The 23,380-nt window shown below is 35.4% G+C and overlaps 1 pseudogene; it reads right to left on the reverse strand.

Annotated features, from left to right (window-relative positions):
• Positions 1-11,594: 11,594 nt before the first annotated feature.
• LOC131625220 (ribonuclease J-like) lies at positions 11,595-22,243 on the reverse strand (annotated as a pseudogene).
• Between the last annotated feature and the right edge of the window lie 1,137 nt (positions 22,244-23,380).

The raw sequence follows: 23,380 nt of genomic DNA on the forward strand, positions 1-23,380 counted from the left end.
AGTAAAGCACGATAAACTATGGAGTTCTTATTTGTTATGCTACCTAAAAGAATATGTATCTTGTTGGTATAGGTAGTACCAATCAATCCTTATAAGTCTTCCTTCAACCATATTGTCTCATACTTAGATTGCCTCTGAATCCCTATCATTCCGATGTGAATTTGGCTTTTGATTAAAAGCTGTTAGAAGCCACTCATTGTCATGCCTGCTGGCAACCACTCCTCGGCCTCGTTGGCCTTGGGTGTTTCATGCCCACCAGCTTCTGCTTAGTTTGTCCCCAAACCACATCGTACTAAGAGAGGTCTGCTTTGAGACCATTTGTAACGCCTCAAACTACTTTCAGGATTACCGACTGTCCCTATAAACCAACACGAGTCTTTTCAGCATGTTTTGTCCTCAATCACACGCTTTTCGGGATACTTCCCAGAAGGTCCCCCATCCAAATACTACTAAAAGTCAAGCACGCTTAGCTATGGAGTTCTTATTTGTTAGACTACCTAATAAAATATGCATCTTGTTGGTATAGGTAGTACCAATCAATCCTTATAAGCATTTCTTCAGCCATTAATAACATGAAAATACATAGTATATTTCAACTTGATTCGCATGTATTTAAGTGTTGATTTTATATGTTTTTTCTTATGTTATAGTGGTATTTTGTGTTTATTTTAGGTAATCAGCATGTAGGAGCCTTCGTGCGAGAAAATAGGACGAAAATGATATAAGACAGAGAAAATTTGATGAAAAGGCACTAGTGGCAACCTCCATGGCGTTTGTCATGGTGATGGCCATGACTAGGCACCGATGGGACCCACGGAAGAAAGAAAACAAGGCAAAAATCCAACATTCAGAACTCATGGCAGAAGCATTGTATTAGTTTCCTCCACTTCCCATACTTTTCTCCCACTTCTCCAACATAAGTCTTGGACGTTTTTCTACCAGTTGTGCTCTATAAATAAGTCTAAGTTTTAGTATTTTTATATCCAAGTCTTTAGAATTTTATTTTAGGAAGAAATCTACCATTTGTAAAGTAGTTAATTTCTCACACCGAGATATTTCTGCAACTTAGAGTTTGATTTTGAATATTTACATAGAGACAGTAGATAGCAGTAGTTTGAGTGTTGGCCCCTGTGTGTTCGATATCTCTTAAAACTATACTAGATTTCATGCACTTGCGGATAATCCACATCAACCATGTAGTCTCATACCTAAATAGCCTCATAATCCCTCTCATTTAGATGTGAATTTGACTTTTGAGTAGAAGTTTCCAAAAGCCGCTAATTTTTCTGCCTTGTGCACTGGCGACCTCTCATCTCCCTCGTCGGCCTCGGGTGTTAGAACAATCATGTGCTACCACCTCAGCACTTATTGATACATCGCGTACATCTTAACGTAACATGCTTCCGAGCGAAAAAAGCCATACACGGCTTCACAAAAGAATCAAGATCATTTACACTTGAAGCAACTATTACTTATTGCTTTATACTGCAAACAAATTATCTAAATTGTAGGATTCCAAAGCAGTCCTTAGCTATCCTCAGATCCTAATTATTCTTGGATCCCAGTCGAACTATGATGTTGATTAAAAGAGAAACAATATTATACCAAAAAGCACAAGCATGCAAAGGTAATAACTGAAATACATATCTAAAACTATTATTTACAAACCGAGGCACTGTCAAATATTACATGAGCAAATAAAAGGAAAAAGAAGAAAACAACGTTCAAACGTCTGCATTCGGCTCCTTAGATTTAGGACCACCTTTGGTATCCTTCTTAGAAGAATCTACTAGAGGGTTCAGTTTGTCATCAGTGATATCAAGGTCGGGACAAAACATTCGAGCCTCCTCTAACATCTCATCTCAGACCTTGTAGACAACATTTACTACCCGCTCAAGAGATTTATGAGATTTTTGTCGGACAACAATCACCTCTTCCTCGAGAGTTTTCATAGCATTAGCTCGGTCGTACTTCTTTTGGTGAAGATATTTTCGATCCGGTTCGAATGCCCGACACGCTCCAGCCAAATCTTAAGAAACCTTTTTACAGCGCTTCTCCGTGTCAGCAAGGAAACCCTTTAAACTCTTTATTTGAGCAGCCAAAATGAACGGTCTGCCATATCAATCTGTCTCTTCCCGCAAAGAGCTAAGAGCATCAACACTCACCCTAAGCTCTTCCAAATTCTTCTCAGCATCATAAATTTTCGGCTTGAGGGTTACACACCTCTCATTCAGCTCATCTCGTTCCCTTGAAAGCTTGTCAAAGCCCAAAACATCGTCATGGCCAACAACTACAATAAAAACAATGGACCTGATCCTGAACAAAGCACGGGAAGCATATTCAAAAAAGGCTATGCCTATTATTGACGCAGTAAAGCGGTAAGCAAAAGATTGAAAGTATTTCGGGTTTTATTGTATCTACGGAGAATAGTGCAAGGGAAAGAATGTCATTCAACAGTTTTCGCATTTTTGAGCTTGGGTTTGAATGAACTAAAAGTAAAAAGGTATTCACAAGAAAAAATACATTCTTCAGAGAGAAAAACATATCAGGCATGAATATAAACTATTCATCACAAACTTAAACTTATTGATCAGTTGCCCTCAACCTATAATACTCGCCAAAATCATCATGTATCTCTCACATCAGTGTTCATTCCTGCAACACCTACGAGACATATCACAACCAAGGTTATGTCTAACACAAAGTTGCGAGAACAACCGTATTATTGCATTGGCGATCTCTCGCGCGAAACTCAACACGGAAGCATTAATCTTCGATACACAAGTATTGTTAGCTCTAAATCTATCTCTAGAATCTAGAAACTAAAAGGTTTGCTTCCCTAATCAAGACTTGTAATGTCTATTTCTACAACAACACAAATCCAAACATAAATGCAAAAAGATTAAGGAAAACATCAAGATTGATTTGTAAGGCAAGTTTTATACAACGCCATGAGCGATAAATATACATATGTTCAGAGTAAATATACAAACAAAGCCAACAAACGAGAAATACACAAAGAGAAAGAGAGAAAAATCAAACATCTCACAGGTTGTCAGATCCGATTGATGAGAAATCTATCTCTGATCATCCAAATGCAAGACCCATTGTTGTTTTCTAGTCTCTCTATGTCAAAGAATGTTGGTGATGCAATTGGGAGCAAATATCCCCAAAACCATGCCCTAAAAATATGAAAGAATCTATTTATACAAAAACAAAATACAGTGGGCCAGGCTAAGCCAGCTGAGCGGGCCAAGCGGGACCGGGCTAAGCAGTATAAAAAATATCTAAAATATATACACTAAAATAAAGGACCAGGCTAAGCCAGGTGAGGTGGCTAAGCGGGCTCAAAAATTAAGTTCTTCCTCTTCCAAAGAATACATGTGGTAGCATGCTGCAGATTGGGCTTAGCGGTCTCAGACTTTATTTTCTTCCAAAATTGCATTTTTTAAGACGTGTCTTCGACACTTTATTACTTGAGGCTCTAATATGCACCAATACCTATAAAATGAATAGAAAGCAATCAAACGATACGTAAATGAATCAAAAACTCAAGTTATATACAATATGTACAAATATAACGAAAACATACACATTCACGCACAACTTGAGGAATAAGAGTCGATACGTGCCATAGAACTATATAAAAAAATAACTACAAATTGGGACTTATCACCTATCAGACCCAAATGAGCCCCGAATGAAATCCAGGTCCTTAGTCGCCACGACAGCACCAAACACTTCAGGGGTTCTTGGTACCCAGGAAGGAAGAACAACATGAAGCAGAAGAAAGGATTCTGACCAAACACTTCGGGAGTTGATGGACTATCACCTCGATCCCTCTTGGCAAGGGAAGGAAAAGGTGAAGGCCCTCAAACAAATTAATTTGTTGCAGCAGTATCTAGATATCCATTTCAAGAGTCGGAACCAGGTCAGCAGTTTCGACCACCTCTAGGGCAATCAGCGTAGTATGAATCTGAACCTCCGGAACAGAAGTAGAAACAACGACACGTGCCATTGCCACGAGGATGGGCAAACCAAGTAAAGCCCTGGTTGTTCATTAGCGCTAAAGCTTTCCACAATAAACTCAATTGATTCATGTTCTCCGTGAAAGCATAAATGGCATGGTTAGAAAATGGCGAATGAATCCTCGTCCTCACCAAAAAAAATTGTCTCTCTGAATATTCAGATGCACCAATGATTGTGTTTTCTTTTTCTAAAAAGAAAGTACTTCACCAAGACCAAACTCTTTTCATATCCAAGCCCTTGATTCCAAGCATGTTATTGAGAATGTAATTCCCTGTGTCTAAGCAGGTTACTAAACTAAAATAGGGTAATGTCGAAATAACCTAGTGTGTGTCGAATTTGTTTAGTTGTCAAAATGTCGAAGCAAGTTGCTCAATAAAAATTTCAACTTAGGCCTAATTTTTGTAGTGTTAGCAGAATTAGGTATTTTGGGATTTTGTATTTTAGGCTTTGTTTAGGGAGCAAGCAAACCCAAAATCTATAAATAGGGAGTAACCCAATTATTGTATATGAATCACTTGCAGCTGCAAAGAATAAACTTCAGTTTGAAGGGTATAGAGAAACTCTGCAGAAATTCTTCTTCTTCTCTTATTTTTCGTTAAACCCTTATTCCTTTTTTCCCAATTCATATTTTCTTTTCTTCTTCCATTATCATTGTGAAGCAGAATCATCTTGCAACCAAGGTTGGTTGATTCACTTAAGTGAATAGTAAAGAACAAGAAGGAATTCAATCTGTTGATTGAATCTTGTTCATCAAAATTGATTTGGAATTCTCCATAGGTTTGGGTTAATTCCAACACATGTAAACCCTTTTCATTTCACTTCCTCGGGAGACAGATAAGTCGACCCAAAATGATGAGAAGAGATAGGCCGATAGAAATGAACTCTGGATCAATATTTCTGAAACCTACCTCTGCAAGAACAGACATTCCCCACCTGAGTCGAAGACAAACTGAAGTCCATATGTGCCTCAGAAGTGACAGGTTTCACCAATACGAAACACTATAGAAGATCACCCCAGTCTTAAATGAAAAAGTTGAACCAAGGTACTTGGGGATGAAGGGAGATTAATCCTTGATCACGAGTATCATCCAACAAAGTACGAGCTAAAAAGAAGAGGTCGAAGAAGAGCCCTAATGAAAGTTTCCAAGACTTGCACCCAATACAAAGCTGAAACACCACTGCGAAGGCCCAGGCTCTAGGATGAAAATGGGAGGGTAAACTTTAATATGGTTTAACACGACCACCTCAAAATCAGAGAAGGGCTGACGTATCCCTAATCCGATGAAAATACACCCGTACAGGCGAATTGAGAAACACTCAAAAGAGCTGCACACCCTCTTATTCGGGCCTACCGGCAGAATAGACTAATCTGAGGTATTGTCAAATATGTTATTGGTCTAGTTATGACTTCAATAGTGTTCAAAATAGAAGGAGTCCCAACTATTTTGGCGAACACCCAGTGGTACCTATTTTCATTGGCCGGTACTATTAATCGAAGAGCCATACGAGCCACTACGTATGCTCTATGATGGTCATTATGGTTGACCCAATATACAACATCATGTCGCCTTTGGCACTTTATATGACGAGCAATTACAATGTTACTAGGATCATGACCAGTTGACATCTGGTATGGTTGGACAAAGCGATCATCATGTTCCCAACTTTGACGAGAAACCTTTATTTCTGCCTCGGTCAAAACAGAAGGAGACATCGGTCTCTCGACAAGGTTTTCACCCCATCAGATTTCACATAAAACAAAGATTCTAAAGTATTCATGGAGAAAGTTTCATGCAGCAAAAATTCTCTAGAAGACTCTTCCATATTCATATCATCACTTAAAATGATGATTCCTTATTCAAAACCCCCACTGACAAAGGGGAAGGAATGTTATTCATACTTCATTCCCCTTCTCAAAGACAAAGAAACACTACTATTTGAGTCACTCTCGAAGATAATAGAGTTACCACTCATCGTAATGAAAATACGAGAAAAACTTAAAGTAAAAGTTGAGGAGAAGATAAGGCATCTTAAAGTAAGAGAGTGAAGGCGCTAAAGCAAGGAAGCTGAAAAATTGAAGCTTCAATGTTTAAGATTAAGAACGTGTGACGATAATTACTCTAGGAAGTGATCTTAGATAGAAGGGAAAAGCTCGATGAGGCAAGGGAAACTCATTATACAAGAGGACTAAAAAGTTTCTCCACGATCTCTCTCAATCTTTATATATGCTAAGGCAATCGAACGGATTGGATCAAAAGCAGGAAATAAGGGAAAATCAATAGTCAAATTTCATATAGGGAAGACAAATGCGCTTAAGTGTACTCGAGTACACATAAAGCTACGTCACATCACCCTATACATTTTTAGGTCACACGTCAAAGAAAAAATGGCGAAACATTTTAATGATGGGATTGCATTTAATGCTAACATTCGCATCACACTTTGGCAAAACCAAAGTGGTGTATGTCAGCCGACGTCTGGATGAACTTCCTTTGAAGGGGGCCAGTAATATTGAAGGACATCACACGTGCCAAAAGAGTCTTTGGGGCAATTGTTCCGTGCCGACCAAAGACCCGGGACCCAGTACTTGACACCCGCCAAAGATCCAATAACACGAGGACTATTATCTAACTTACTCTGCCAAGCCCAAGGTATAAATACCTTTATAAAGGGTTTCCCAGTACACAATCTCTAATCTCCATTTTCACTACCATTATCTTGAATCCTAAACTGACTTGGGTGTTGGAATAATAACCATACAAGTACCCCCCCCCTTAGGTCCACTGTATCAAAGATATCAACACCAGTTAACAACAGCACATCAAGACCGATACCTCTAGTTCAAGAAGCATCGTAATCACAACCTTTGATCCACGGTGTTGCGTTAGCGTAGTGCATCAGAAGCTCCGCTTCACTACAGCTTCCGCAATCATCACCATTTATGATTCGGGAACGGAACACATCCCTTGAATTAGGCCCGTGTCAAATTCTTTCAATATTGGTGCGAGTACAAGAAGGGAATGTCACCCGTGATGCTTTTCTTCCACTTCTTAAAGGCACGACACAGCTCTGCTGACTCAACACGGGGTCATGACTTTGATATCTCTCTAGTGTACCAAGATGTTCGACATTTACTCGGAGAACGTGCAATATTTCAAGGACCAATACTTCTTAACTGCTCTTTTTTGGAGACGACTCATACTAACCTGTGTATCATATAACCCATATCGCCTTATTAATGTTTGAATCAGTTCTCCAAGTTATGGCGTCAAAGCCATTTCTTGGAGGACTCTAGGACTTACGTCTAGAAAATGTTTGTCTCAAGATGAGATTTATCTAGATAGGCAATTGATATCCTTCTTCGACGTAGGTTTCATCAACAGCGTTACCCGCCTCTAATGCGGTGTCAAAGAAACCGAAGAAGAAATGCATAAAGATGCACTTGCTGGTGGATGTCAGCTTAAAAGAGGCTAAGCATGTCATTTTAAATAAGTAACACAATGAATCCCCTTTTTCTTGAACGCACACCTAAACATATCTTTGGCCCCTTCTATTACGTTGACTAGGAGGACCAAGAAGTTGAGTTTTTTAAAGGAGAAAAAAATTTAAAATATCAAAACAGAAGATTAAAAGTGCATTTAAATTTAAAAATAAATAAGTTGATCCAAATCAAAACTTGAAACATCTTTTGTCCCTTCTATTTTGCTGATAAAACAACACAAAACACTTTATGTAGTTGCATTAAATCTTATCTATCCTATTTTTTCCGCTTACATCAATTCCTTTTATGTTATTTCATTCGCTCTTACTTATTTAATGAGGATTTCTTATTACACCCTATATAGTTCAAAATAACCCTTTGAAAAATCGAAATTGCCCCTCAGTTTTCAGAAATATATTTCTGGATACACCCTTTGCATCACACAAAAGCGAGCAAACTCCCACCCTAGAGTCAAATTAAAAAAAATATTCCCTAGATATATCTCCGAGAATGTGATATAATAAATTGTTTCAGAATCATTACAGGAATTATTTCAGAGATGTAATCTGGTAAAACTGTGTTGGAAAATGGAATCATGTCACCTTTGCATGTCAGATTATTTCGGAGATGCATCTCTGGAAAAATCAAAAGTGAAATTGCTAAAAAAGAAACCTGCATGATCAACTTCATTTGCCATATTTTCCTTAAACCCTCTCCAAAAACCTTCCATTCTCAATCAAGTTTTTAACTCCAAATCTCCATTCTTGTGTTTCATCAGATCAAAAGGAGCTAAAGGAATTTAAGGTAAAGTTCATTCATTTGAATCCTCATTCCTCATATTAATATGGTTTTGAAACAAAAAAAGGTCATGCTTTTACCGGAAGTGTAGTTCCAGAATTTCTATGAACTCGTCTAAAGATATATTTCAGGAAGTTGTCTGTGCTGATTTACCAACAATATTTTTCGTGTAATGGATGTTTCTTAGTTTGTATGATTTTGTTTACCTTAGGTATGATGCATCCAAATGTTATCCTCAAACCTATTGTGTCTCAAGATGTTTCACTTGTCCTAATGAAGGTTGTAAATATTCGGAGCCATTTTATAAATGAACTAGAGTATGAATTTCGTGATGACATGCTGCAATGGATTTGTACAGAGGCCACCAAAATGAGGTTTGGTGTTGTGATCGGAAGGTCCGATAGTGGTTCGGATAGAAGAAGTGCATTTGTGACATTGGGATGCGAAAGAAGTAGTAAATATATACCTCATCTCCGCAATTTCAAACGAGATGAAATTGATTCAAGAAAATGTGAATGTTCATTTAAGTTGCGTGGTTATCAGTTGACAAATAATAAATGGAGATTTAATGTGATACTTGGTTTACACAACCATGATTTATGTGAAAAATTAGTCGGTTATCCAATTGTATGTCGCCTCTTGCCGGAAGATAAAGAATGTGTTTTTGACATGACATTGAATTTGGTACCTCCCAAAAACATACTTGCAACCTTGAAGCGCAAAAGACCAGGGAATATCTCAAATATCAAGCAAGTGTACAATATGCGCTATTAATACAAACTAGCACTTATGGGGATAGAACCAGAATGCAACACCTCTTGAAACTTCTAGATAATAACAATTATGTATCTAGGCACCAGAGATGCGAGGATGAAGTAACAATAAGAGATATATATTGGACTCATCCTGATTCCATAAAATTATTCAATACATTTTCCATTGTGCTTATAATTGATTCAACGTATAAGACCAACAAGTACACGTTCCCATTATTAGAAATTGTTGGTGTTACGTCTACTAAGAAGATGTATTATGTCACTTATGCATTTATAGAGTGCCAAAAAGAGGACAATTTTGCTTGGACTTTAGAGATTTGTCGATCAATGTTGAAGGACCAAGAAGAAATACCGAAAGTAATTATTACCGACTGTGATACCGCTTTAATGAATTCGGTTGCAAAGATATTTCCTACTTCTTATGCATTACTTTGTAGGTATCACATTACAAAGAATGTGAGAAGTCGGGTTAAACCCGCGGTAAGGACAAAATATATTGAGGTCAAAGATGGAAAAATGGTCAAAGTGAGCGTTATTGTGGAGAAAATTATGGATGCATGGAATGTTATAATAAATGCATCTACAGAAGACCTATATGTTGATGTTGTTATACATTTTTGGAAGGTGTGCGTGAAATATCTCAATTTACTATAATATGTTGAAAGCACAATTTTGGACCAAGTAAAGAAGAAGATTGTTTGTGCTTGGGCCGATCAGGTTATGCACCTTCGAAATACAACAACAAACTGAGTTGAGTTTTCTCATGTTTGATTGAAGCAGTGTTTTAAAAACCGGACTGGTCATCAAACCGGCGAGGGTACTGGGTCACTGATTCATTGGTTGAACCATTAGTTCACTGGTCGAACTGGATGACTTAGTCTCTAAAAAATATCACAACTACAAAATTTTATAATTTTAAAATATCATAATTTCACATGTTTATTTTTTACATTCAAATTCTAAATATAATCATCACTCACAACAAAATAATAGAAAATATAAATTTAAGTAAATTTTAAACCAAGTCTAATTGCAAACAGTGGAAAAGTTGTTTCAAATAAGGTTTGAATAAAGTCTAATTATATTTTAATTATTTTTTATAAAAAAAGTCATTAAAACGACGTCATTTTGTGCGAAAAAAGAGAATAAGCATTTGAACCACCGATTTTCTTAAATCGTCGGTTCACCGATTTTTCTGTTTTAGCCGGTTCTCACCAATTCAATAGCATATCTGGTCCAACAATCAGACCAGACCGATGACCCCTCCGGTTTCCGATCTGATCGGTCCGACCGGCCGGTTCGGTCCGGTTTTAAAACACTGATTTGAAGAATTGGTTGAAAATAGCAAAGGTGATTTGTGTGCGGATTGAGACAATTCAACAATGAGGAGTCCATCATATTTTGAACATGTTGACAAATTTTTCCCGATTCACTAACTCCGAAATCTCATAAAAGTGTTTTCAAAGGAGCTCGCATAAGCAAACCACCTTTTGTAGTTTGTCAAAAAAATTTACATTCAATACAAGTTTCTGTTTGCTATGCTAAGGAAGATTCCGAAAATACCTCTCCGAAATAAAGGAATAAAGGGTGGTTCCGAAGTTACATTTCCGGAATGTTTTCTGTCACAAGATAGAATTTGTGAGGTCCATGTTAGCCTCCAACTACTGTAAATAAGCTCACTTGGCATATTGTTGCATGCAAAAACACCAAAAACCCAGAATGAACATCATTTGGCATGTTGATAATGTTAACTTTACCAGCAATACACCATCAAGAGAATTTAGGATCACCGAGTACACCCCTCCTGAAGATCTGTAATACACACTGCAGGACCTACTACCATATGGTATAATCGCAAAATTGTGAAGATCTGGTACCGCTCGCCATCGTTTGACAAAATATGGAAGCTTGAGTCAACAACCATTAGCTGAAGACGACCACTGATTTTTAAGCTATATGGAGAACCTTCTTCCGTTTGAATCAAAAGTTCCATGATATTAAGATGTTTGATCTATGTTAAAATTCCTTATGTATTACTGAAGTTATAATATCAATGATATTTTGATTTTAAGTTGGTGTTTTTCAATTATGTTTTTCTGCCTTCTGCTACGCAAAATTTCGAAAATCACCATCCAACAATGTTCCAAATATGCATTTCCGGAATAATTGGTATTTTAGTAAATATTTGATGCGTCTAGAGATACATCTCCAAAATATGAGGACATTTTAGCATCATTTTCGCGCGTTGCTCAAAGGGCGCTTTAAGAAATTTCCTATTTAATACTCTTGCATCAAATAGAAAAGTTCATTAATATATACTGGACATGGAATTACAGACTCTGCAATGACAAAGAGTTACACGCCGCGATGATAAAGCATTTTTTTAGGAGGCCAAATATACTTACGGCAAAGACATGATTCCATCCAATTCTCCAACATATAACTACAAAAAAATCACAATGGAATTAGCATTGGGGCGTAAGATCAACAGGATAGATTAACATCTAAATACACTAAAAGTATAAACATCTAGACCTTCAAATTGATTTTCTGTTGTATGTGACCAAAATTTAGATTTCAACAGTTAGTTTATGACACGCGCCTAAACACATGCCACTAATAAAAATAATGAAACTAATTACGACCATTAATGAATAAATTTATTTTGGTCTCCTTCAAAATTAGTATATCAATTCTAAAGTAAAACTTTTTTTTGAAGTCAATGTCATTTGGTTGAGGGCATACATTTGAGTTGGGGGAATAATCATCTCCTAAACCGGCATACTCATCCTTCATTAACTATTGTTAGTGTGAATGGCAATCCCTTTTAATTCTGCCTATCTTCTCATAAAACTAGGGACTTTCAATCTCACGGATCCATGATGCAATAATCATGCAACTGACGGATTCTCTTCCCACCTCCGACCATGCTCAAATATATATTATCAAGCTTGATGCAGAAAGCTTTTGTAAATTTAGCTGGTCTTATTCATCACACTCCCAGTCATATTTTTGTTGGTGCCTCGATAACGGACAGAACCCTTTCCATGTCTTCCAGATATAGCCATCTTTCCTCTCTGTTCTCATTTTTAATCTCCTGCTTATAAAAGAGAAAAAAATGAATCAATTGTTGAAACAGCAGTAAACTCATTTAGTAGTAATACAACCACAGTATATTGTTTTAAAGGCTTGTACACAACCCCTTCTATTTAAGTCACTCCAATGTTGGGTATCTCTCAAGATCCTGGCATTCTACTACATTAATCAATAACAATATAGTTGACATCAAGAGAAACGGGTCAAGGAAACCATCATAGATCTTTTTGGTGTAACCTATTCTTTCGGACAGTACAAGTCTAAGATGATTTGATAAAATGAGAGTGGATAAAATCAACAATGTTGCTGGCAATGATGAAAATGTTAAGACAATACACATTAAATTAACGCTGTAGCCTACACTGAAGTAGAAAGAAGATAGGTGCAAAATCATTTTGAAATTTTCAGAATAGGTTATCAGGGCACAAGGATGAGCATCAATTGAAGTAATAAAATGCCATGACCAAAAGACAGATCTTTTCCCCTTTCAGTATCATCAGAGGTAGAGGCTTCCTTAAACAAGCAAGCCCCATCCAAGAACATCGATTACTTCTAGTGATTATATCACTTGTTTTATATCTTTAATATCAAGTCAAACAGAAGAAGAAACAAACCTCATATTTCTGTAACAGAGATGTCCACATAGATCTACACTGCCCAGGATTTTTGTTGATACCATAAGCCAACAAATTCTTGGATATTTCTTCCCAGAAGACATTATTTCCCTTCACTAATTGAAATATGTCTTCAAATTCCCTGCGCACACCGATCAACTTCTTAACTTCCTCCTCTTTCCATTTGTTTCTCTTCACTGATTTGGTTTCAGCATCTTCGGGACCATCTTCTGTTTCAGAGAAATTACTTGCAGCTCTATTTGAGGTAGTAGCATCTTCCTTAAGTAGAAGACGTTCAACACCATTATCATCATCTGTGCCACTTAATAAAACAAAGGTGGGAAAAGGGATACAGGATTTAAAAGAAACTACAGCAGAGGAAATATATCAGTTAAAATTAACTGATATCTATGCGCCAAATATAATATAAAATAACATGTTTAAACTACAGATTTGGAGGTCGGTTGCATTTTGACATCACTTTGATAAATAAACAATATAAACATCTGACGCATAAATTACAGAATCCAAGACATTCATATTCCAGTAGCTTGCATACAATGTAAACTATCAACATTGTCTATAAATCCATTTCATAGTACACTAACTTGTCATCAACAAGGTTTTGATGGTGAGAAGAAAAGGAGACAAGATGAGATTAGACAAGATGAGAAAGTATGAGCTGAGTAAGAAGTGAAAAATAAAGTAGATTTGATTGTTCGGTATTTGAGAAAGAGGGAAGAAATACACAAAATAAATGTGTATGTGTCTTCTCTCTCCTTTTGTTTGGTTGGATAGAAAGTGAGAGAAGAAATATAATAATGATTTAGGAAACTAGAATAATATCATAAATCTGAAAAAAACTAATTTACGTTAAATTATTTTCTACCTAAATCTAATTACTTATTTTCAACCTAAATCTAATCAAATTTATTAGTTTAAATTAGTACATATTATTCATTTTACTTATTTAATTATACGTTTGCGTTGGTGGATTCATTGTGTTGCCTTGAATTCACTGCTATAACTTTCAAGAGGGTTGATGAAATAACAGTTTCGCAAAAAAAAAAAAAAAAAATCAAGTGCAGGCGATGAAGAAGAAAGGGGCAAGTGTGAAAAGCAAAAAAAATGATCAGTATGTCTTTTCCCTTTCTTCCCAAAATACGTTACGACTGAAAAAATTGAGCAGGTTCCATATCTAATTCTCTCTTTAATTCTCAGCTAAACCAAACTGGGAAAATGCTCTATTTCTCTTCTACCTCTCTCACTTATTCTTTACTCTAATAAATCAGTTTTACTAAGCAATGTGTAAGACACAACAATAGAAACCTAACATCAGACTCTAGATTAATTACTCATTTGACTTGCATTGGTTAGACCAGGGAAACAGGTAGTGTGAAAACCATACTTTACTAGGTTAACATTTGTAAACATCCAAATGTTCTGCACCAGAGACCTATATGTATGGAAGAACCTAGGAAATACGTGCCAGTCATAAATAATAAAAGACATCAACTGGTTTAGATCTCATAACATATACAATTTAAATCATCATATAAAATGCATGTAAACAACTAAAAGCATATCTCCGGAATTCTAACACACCAATCATACCTCTCATTTGCAATTTGGAAGATTGATTTTCTATCTCGTGACGATGCACCGCATTTCTGAAAGTCGATATCGCACCTACATAGGATTTTCCAGACAACCTTGTGTTTATCTCAGTCGCAAGAGCAGCTGCAGGATTTTCTATTGCAACTGCAATAACGTCTGGCCGCTTTCCACTATACTTTCTCACCAATTTCCTTAACATCTCAGACACAGTTTTTTCCATGTGAGTCAGAGGGCAGTTTACAGGGCAGCTTGAAAGAGCAGCATGAGTAGCTTTATGGAGTGCGTCCAATAGCTTCCCATTGTCAAGCCATAGGCATCTTGTGGTAATTCTTATTTTTCCTTTTAAGGTGTTTTCAACTGAACTGTCTAAACTGTGAGGACGGCATACCTCCATGCTGTAAAACAATCAAGATTAGCATGTGATCAAACATGTTAAACCAGACATTGACTAACTACTTGAAAAATCTACCTAACCACAATGATGCCGTCTAATGCAATTCTCAATCTTTCATCAATGAAGAGTTCGCTTGATGAACCAAATGCTTTGTCACCATCACTATACTTCAACTGCATGGAAAAATGGAGGTAGTATCACAGAATTTTAAATTTTAAATTTCTAAAAGGCCAGCAGAATACTTGGAGGACTATAAACCTGCAAATTCTCTTTTCCAAGGGCAATAAATCCATTAGAAAGGACTTTCCTGTTTCTCAAATGTGAAACGCCAAGCATCTCTCCATTCTTAATAACCTGGTGCATAAATCTTATCAGTTGCTTCAACAATTTATGCTATAATTCATATAACATATTAATTAAAATCCTGTAAGCCACTCGGTTCTCATCTATCATATAAGAATTAAGAACATCCAATAAGGAGACAATCACTCACAGCAGTGTGTTGAATGCCAGTTGATTTTCCAAGTAACTCATGCTCCTTCAAGAACAAGAGTTCTCCGTGTATGGGAAGAAAATGTTGTGGCTTCACAATTCTGAGCACTTCCTCCTGCAGGAATTTATATATATAGTTACAAATAATATGTCATGTCAAAGACAAAAACCATACAAAGTGATGCAGATTAAAAGAAAGATATCAGCTGAGATATGGCAAACTGAAAAATGCAACAAGATAAAGCAATTAGTTTGGCAAGGCTTGATTATCCACGTTACATTTCATTATCCTGATGTCTAATAAAAGTATAAAACCATGTCCACTTTTCCTTTAGAAATAAGAATATTCTTCAAATTCTTTTAGGTTTCTAATGATTAGATGGTGTTGCATATATATCTAATTTATTTTTTACAGAAATGGAAAAGAAAATGAAAGTTTGAACAAAAAGGAAGAAAATAGGTGATACTCAATATACAAACCTACCAATTCACCACGATACGCATGACCAGATGTGTGTAGACATTCTTTATTCCCCATGACTATTGTTGATCCAATCTCTGATATTCGGTTTAGCATTTCCATAACACGAGACTCGTTACTGGGGATAATCTAACATTGATATAAACACAAGACAAGTTTACAACATAAACTGATTTTTAGATAAAAACTTTGGAGAATTATCCTTTCCTTTTGCAGAAATATTTTCAGAAATTAATATAATCAAAAGTTCATGCTCAAAGATCAGAAGCTATTACTAGAGTAGTTTGAAATCTGAAAGTAAAAAGAGTACATTGTATGTTCATCCACTGATATCAGTTCCTTAGCAACCTAGGAAGGGCAAAAACTTCAAAATTATATTAAACTAGTATCATACACTTCACGGACACTACAAATACTTCTGTTGAGATATTGATATTTAGTATAGTATAATTGGTTGGTATCTTTTGGAATTATGATAGGATTGCATTCCTATTTAGATTATATCTCTCATGTATATAAATAGTTGTTTTAACCTTTTCAATATAATGAGAAATATTCATATTCAAGTACTCCTAACCTAACTGCATTTTTTTATTTCACTTATAATTTCTAAACTTCTATACCAACACAAAAGAGAAGACCACCATCATTAGAAAACTTAGAGATTTTATTGTGTTTGCATTTAGAGATGTCAATTTGCATCTGGTAGCGGTGATCCCCGTGAGAATTATCTGTTCGGAGCTCCAAAGTTGAGGATTTTTTCCCCCGTGGAGACGGGGATGGAGAAAAGTTCCCCCGATGACACTTTAGAGAAAAGTTACTGATGCAAGATGTTTTTATTTCAAAAAAAAAGAAAGATGCAAAATATATGTATTTTTTTTTTTAAAAACGGAAGAAATAACGAAATACTAGTGTCATAGTTTTGATCGAAAAAGTATAGAAATTTTCTTAATATTCGATCTCCGTGGGGATCTGTGGGGATGGAGAAAAATCTTCCCCCGTGGCGGGGATCGGGGATGGAGAAAAAATTGGGGGGCAGAGCGGAGAGCGGGGAAGCATCCTCCGACATTCCATGCCCCGTTGACATGCCTAACTGTATTGACTCCATGTTAACTTTTAAAAATTTGATTTGTTTTTTGATTTAAGATTTGTGTTTTATTATGTTAATCTTTTATGAATTTTATACATGATATCATAGCCATGTTGTATCATATAGTCTTCTAAAAATGTCATATTTCCATGCCCCATGCTGTATCCATGATTTCTATAGCACAACCAAAGTGGTTTAATGAATTAAAAGCTAGATACCCAATTTATCATACCTTAGCAGAATACAACAGAACGTCTTCCTTTGTCAGTTTAAAGCATGACTATTTCCGTAAGATGCGAGATTTAAGGCAGCACGTGGTTCTGCCTGACACAATAGCAAATCTTTATTCATATGCCATAAATTCGCTCCCTGTCTGTGATAGATGGAAATATATGGCCTTAAGAGAACTTTGAAAGTATCTTACTTGAGAACCCGTAGTCACAATCAGCAAATCCTTAGGCGCATAAACATCAATATCCTCTAGTTTCGCCTATGTAAAATTAGAAATAACTATGAACAGGCAACATAAATAAGAGTCAAAACGATTCAAATTTCAAAAAAGACAATTTCCTATCTCTTTGGGCTTTGCTGACAATCAACAAGAGTCAAAGCCAGTCATTGTCTAAGGTAGGACTGTATCTACCACGCCCTCTATTTACATATGATCAAATTTATGGTGTATTCAGAACAAAAGAGGGGGTTGAAAATGATTTTGGATGAAGATTGCAAAATATGCACTTCAACAAACAATGTTTTGTATTCTGAGGTCTTTGACAATCTTTAATCAAACAGGTACATATTTAAATCTCAAACTGTATTATATCTAATAAAGTATTTTAAATTCATAATGACTTACAATATACCAGAGTTGTTAATCCCTGATAGCGGGGCGGAGCGGCCGACCTCCGGGAATGGGAATAGTGGGAATAGCGGTATCCCAGATAGCGGGAAAAAAATATACATTATCAAGTTTTATATACTAATGTATTGAAGTTGTTCTTTATTGTTTTTGCAGTTCAATTTGGAGCACGGAAGCAAGTATGACTTGCAGACAATTTACAATATTTTTTTTGGCAATCTTCATGTTGTATTCACATCAAACTTATACTTGCAATAAACACTTGAGATGTATAACATGTGGCTTTGTGCTATTTGTTTCCCTTATGTGGAATTGTGGCTATATCGTTCTAATATTTTTCTAGATATTGTTAGCTTGTTGAGTAACCCACATTTTGTTTCCAGCAGATGTTGTTGGATTTTATGAATATGGTTGCTGATTTTTTGTAAATACTTAATTCAGAGGATGCAGTTTTTATTTTAATTTTACCTTGATTGCAATGCATTGGTCCTTTTAAATTTTTAACTATTAGTATTCATATGCACACAAAAATTGACGGTGTAAGTTTTGCATAAACTTAACCTTAAAATTCTCTCCCCGAGTGTTGCAGACGGATACTCACAAAATTTGTTATTTACATGTGAGCTGAAGTAGGTCATGTCATGGTGAGAGCTTATGCTATTTATAGGGTGTTGTAACTAACTGAGTTTTTTACATGTGAGCTGAAGTAGGTCAAGTTATGGAGATAGCTATGCTATTTATAGGGTGTTGTAATGTAACTAACTGAGTTAGTTACAACTACGCTGACTCCGCATAGAATAGAGTTTGTTGTACCTTCTAGACAGTTCTAAACATCCTAATCTGTTTCCTAATTATAAGCAAAGCAGTTACTGATATTAAGACTTCTAATCTATTAAGTCTTCTTCAACCTCCCGGTCCCATTTTCCAAACTCTCAGTTCTTAACATTATCAAAGAAATCAAGCCCAGCCACCAAATTAAAAAACAAAGAACGCAGGATGACAAAAAAAATATACACATGTTTACTACCAAAGTGGACGGATCAATTGGAGACTTTCCATCCTTCCAAGCTGCATCCAAATATGTCCTTAAAGACATGCCAGCAAACACCTGGTAGAATAGTCACAAAACTACGGGCTTTAATCAAATAAAATATACAAGCTAAGAAATAAAATAAACATACCAACTTTCTGCCAGTCAAATCAGCAGCGGCTTTCACACTTCCAAGACGATTAATATTTGATGAAAACTGGGTTGTTATAACCCTTCCATTGGCAACTGAAATATGCCTCAATAACGCATCAGCTACAACAGACTCGCTCATTGTCCTTCCAGGTGATTGTACATTTGTTGAATCGCTCATCATCTGTAAAGCAATTCCAAAAGACTTTTAGTTTCTATCCTTTGACAAAATTTAAGAAAAAGGTGAGGTATATTCTACATGTGTTGTGATACCCAGGCACGGAGTGGAAAATGAGAAGGAACCAACAGAGTTTTAGTGCATGTTCAAGCTACAACAACCTCAGACCTACACATTCACGGGCAAAACAGATATAATTTACTATAACCAGGAAGAGTATATGCATTAGCCACTCATTGATCAAACCCAAAACACTCAACGTGAATTATGTGAACATCTATTGGCTTAACCCGTCCATTTCCGCCATAATATCCCATGAAAAATAATTGTGAGGTCAGGTACATGTCAAATCTACCCCAAATTTAAATAAAAGCCATTTATAACATATTTTAATTTCATCAAACAATTGAGAGTATAGCTAACTGATACCATTGAAAAAATAAATCTCCAAGACTGCACCTCATAAGTCAAAATTTTAAAAAGTAGAAAAATCCTACCCTTTTGAGCTCCTATACCAGCACAAGACTAATCATAAAAGAAAATGGTCTATTTTACTTGCCACCCAGAGAAACATCATAGCAATTCAAAACACAAGTGACTCACCAATGTGACTCCTTCTTTGGAGAGTTCCTCTAGAGCTTCACGGTCGAAAACTTTACCATCTAATGGTGTTTCATCAATCTGTTGAATCAGCATGTTCAGCAACAGGAGATTCGTGGTTGACGGAAGGTACAAAACATAGAGAAACAAATTAAAATTCTAACCTTCCAATCCCCAGTATGAAGAATAGTACCATCAGAACAGCGAAGAACTAATCCACAGCAATCCGGAATAGAATGGCTCACTCTGATAGGCTCTATCTCAAATGGCCCAGCTACAAACTTCTTCCTTGTTCTAAATACTTTTAGTCGGGATGGAACATAAATACCATGATCCTTCAAAAGTTTTCTTATAAGCTGTTAAAAATAACAAGGGGTTACCTTCTATGGATTGCAATGAACAAAATAAGCAATGTGCAACAATTTTCATTACAATAAATATTAAAACAGAGACACACAATAAAGAATTTAAGAAATTAGTCAACTTCAAACAGAGCATTACCATTGATTCGTATGACAAATGAACTAATTGGAAAGCTTAACAAGAATAAAAAGATTTCTCTTTACCTCCATTGTAAACGACGATGCAAAAATTGGTGTTTGAGAATCCAACACTGGGATGACCTGATGAACCAGTTAAAAATTAAAGTAACTCTGAGCATATATACAAAAATAACAGAATATATAGTTTTAATAAAAGAATAATAATCAATTAGATTGAATGAAAGAGAAGAAACAGAGTATTTGAGAATATAGCGAAATGCTTTTTCATAACATTATCACTTATTAAATTCTGAGATAAATAAAAATACCAATGACAGAACAGAAGCAATCTGATTCACATCACAAAAGATTTATATGTATGGCTGTTTTACTTTTGAGTTTCTCTTGGTCTTACAAGGCCTACCGCACACTTTTTGGGTGTATGTAAGACACTTAGACTGCAGCTTTGTCAGTAAAACATTTTAAAAATATTATACCTTGCCAAGCAAGGACGGCAGTCACACAACCATTACTTTAAATGTTTCATATAGCTTGTTAAAAGAATACATAATGAATAGCCAGTAAATATGTCCACCTAGTCCTTAAACATGCTATTATCCAAAAGTCACTAATTATAGACCTAATCTATTTGATCGTAGTTGTATATCCTTCTTGAAGCCCGTTGCATTAACTTAAAATTATCATAGTGATGAATGAAGGCACCAAATACTGGTTCATTTACAAAAATATGTGTTCTTGTTATAGTGCGTCTTCATTTCTTATAGCAGAAGGCACCAAACAATGGGCATTTTATCCTGCGACAATACTCGAACAAATCTAATGGAATAAATCAGAGAGAACTAGATGACAAAAGAAAATAGTTCCTTGGAATAGGAAGCATTACCCAAGGCAATGCACCAATATGATCTTCATGACCGTGTGTTATAACTACTGCTTCAATTTTGTGGCTCCATTTTTTAATAAACGTTGTGTCAGGTATAATCTTTTGGACCCCAAGCTCATCATAGCTGAAACAAGTAAGTAGTGTATAAATAACAGGTAAGTTAGCAGAGAATGCAAATGAAAATCAGAGCAAAAGACAATCATGCAGAAGCAATTTGATAGCACTTTGAAAAAATTTAAATCATTTTCATAGAGAAAATATCCCGCAGTCTTCATAACTGTAGGATGCAATGCCACTTTGACTAATACAACATTTTAAAATCTCTCCTATGCAGACAGGATGGAATTATTCAATGTGCTAAGTATGAGTGATAAGTCATAGCCACACAATGTATAAACGAGAGGGAATGGAGTTGCAAGCCGTACTCTGGGAACATGACTCCAGCGTCAATGAGGATATAACGATCATGGTTCCCCACAAGCATGCAATTCATTCCAATTTCACCCAACCCACCAATAGGAAGAACACGAAGGGGTGGCCCATCTGATCCTTCGTAAAATTGCTCCATCCTGCGTTGAACAGAGTCTTCCATGCTTTTTTTAGGACCTTCTATTCTTCTTGATCTTTTTTGCAGTACTTTGGCTACATCAATATCTACTCAAAACAAACAATATAAATACAATAACACAGATTCAATATATAAATACACAGCCATTGAACTGATTAAAATTATAAGCGGAATTGAAAAAAATGAAAAAACTAAACAAAACAAAAACATCAATATGATGTATTACTTGACAGATTACTACAGAAAACCATATGAGATTAATCCAATTTAATTCAAATTTCAAAAAACTAAACTATTGGTATCAAAATTGAAATGAAATAGGAGACAAGGTGAGTTACTTGGGAGAGCATTGGAGGGAAAAGAGTAACGAGAGGAACGACTCCTTGTAGGGTGAAGACGATGTCTGCTATGGAAAAGGAGAGTGTGAGTAGAGAGGGAAATTGAATTACGAGTAACCATTTCTCAGAGAGAAAAACGAAACCCTAACGATTTGTGGTGTTGGTGGGGGAAATGGAATAATGGAAGAGGGTTTTGGTAGGAAATGAGATGTTACTCGGAGAGAGTTACGTTCGAAGCGGGAAACGGGTATTGCGCTTCACTGCTTTCTTTCTTACAAAACAATAGACAAATACGGCGAGTACAGAGTACTAGTATTTGAGTTTAAATATACATTTTGATAATTTTATTTTTATTTTTAATTCATGTAATTTGTTTGTTTTTTTATTTTTATAAATATATTTTATCATTTTATTTTTTTATTGTGTTTTTTAATCTTTATAAAATTGATTTTGATCTTTAATATATAAAATATTTCATTATAGTTTCTTTAATATAAATATTGAAGAATTAATCTTCATATAAATTAATTTTGTATGGACTAGCAAGTGAGTAATGATTAAAACAAAATTAATATATATTTGATTTATATTGAAAAAAAATTAAAATGTGAGTTGAAATCACTGTAATATTTTTGGATTAGTCAATAGTCTTCTAATTGAGACTAGGTCAATCGAACAGTAACTTGAATAATTAAAGTTTAAATGTACACTTGGTTCTTCTTTTTGATTTTTTTTAATTGTGTTTGAATATTGTAAAACAAACTGAGTGAGACTGAGTGAAATAAAGTTAAAAGGAGTGAAGTGGAATAAAGATGTGATTTTGTTATTTACATATTTTACGATGGAATGAAATAATTTTGTCATCCCACTCAAATCGAATGGTAAAGAAAATGAAGGGAAATGGTTGGCAGAAATTGTTTTTAGGAGAAAGACAAGTGTTATAACAAGAAAACGGTATGACCTGCGTTCGAACACTTGAGGATAAAAGGGATGTACGTCTAGATAATCATTTTTAATCTAATTTTGTTTGTAAAACAAAAAGATTTGACACGAATCGAGTTCCAATGGATGGATCAAAATAATCCAATAATGAATTGTATAGTATAATGAAAATGCAACAAAAAGTAATAAAGTTGGGACATTTCTTCCAATTAATGAAGGTCATTTTAGTCATTTTGTGATGTTTTTCGATAACTCAAGACAAATTAAGATTAAGTAAGGATTGAGAAAGGTGACTAAGTCGTTAAATTATGATTAAGAGCAATGTCCATTTAGTAATTAGGCAAAGTTGTAGGGACGTTTTATGCAACCTTTTGTTTTTTAAGTGGGATATTTTTGTCTTTTGAAATACAAGGTATATAAGGAGAAAACTTAGAGAAATCATAAATGGTCTTTCATTTGTA

This window comes from Vicia villosa, unplaced genomic scaffold (genome assembly GCF_029867415.1).
Source record: "Vicia villosa cultivar HV-30 ecotype Madison, WI unplaced genomic scaffold, Vvil1.0 ctg.000195F_1_1_1, whole genome shotgun sequence".
NCBI classification, from domain to species: Eukaryota; Viridiplantae; Streptophyta; class Magnoliopsida; order Fabales; family Fabaceae; genus Vicia; species Vicia villosa.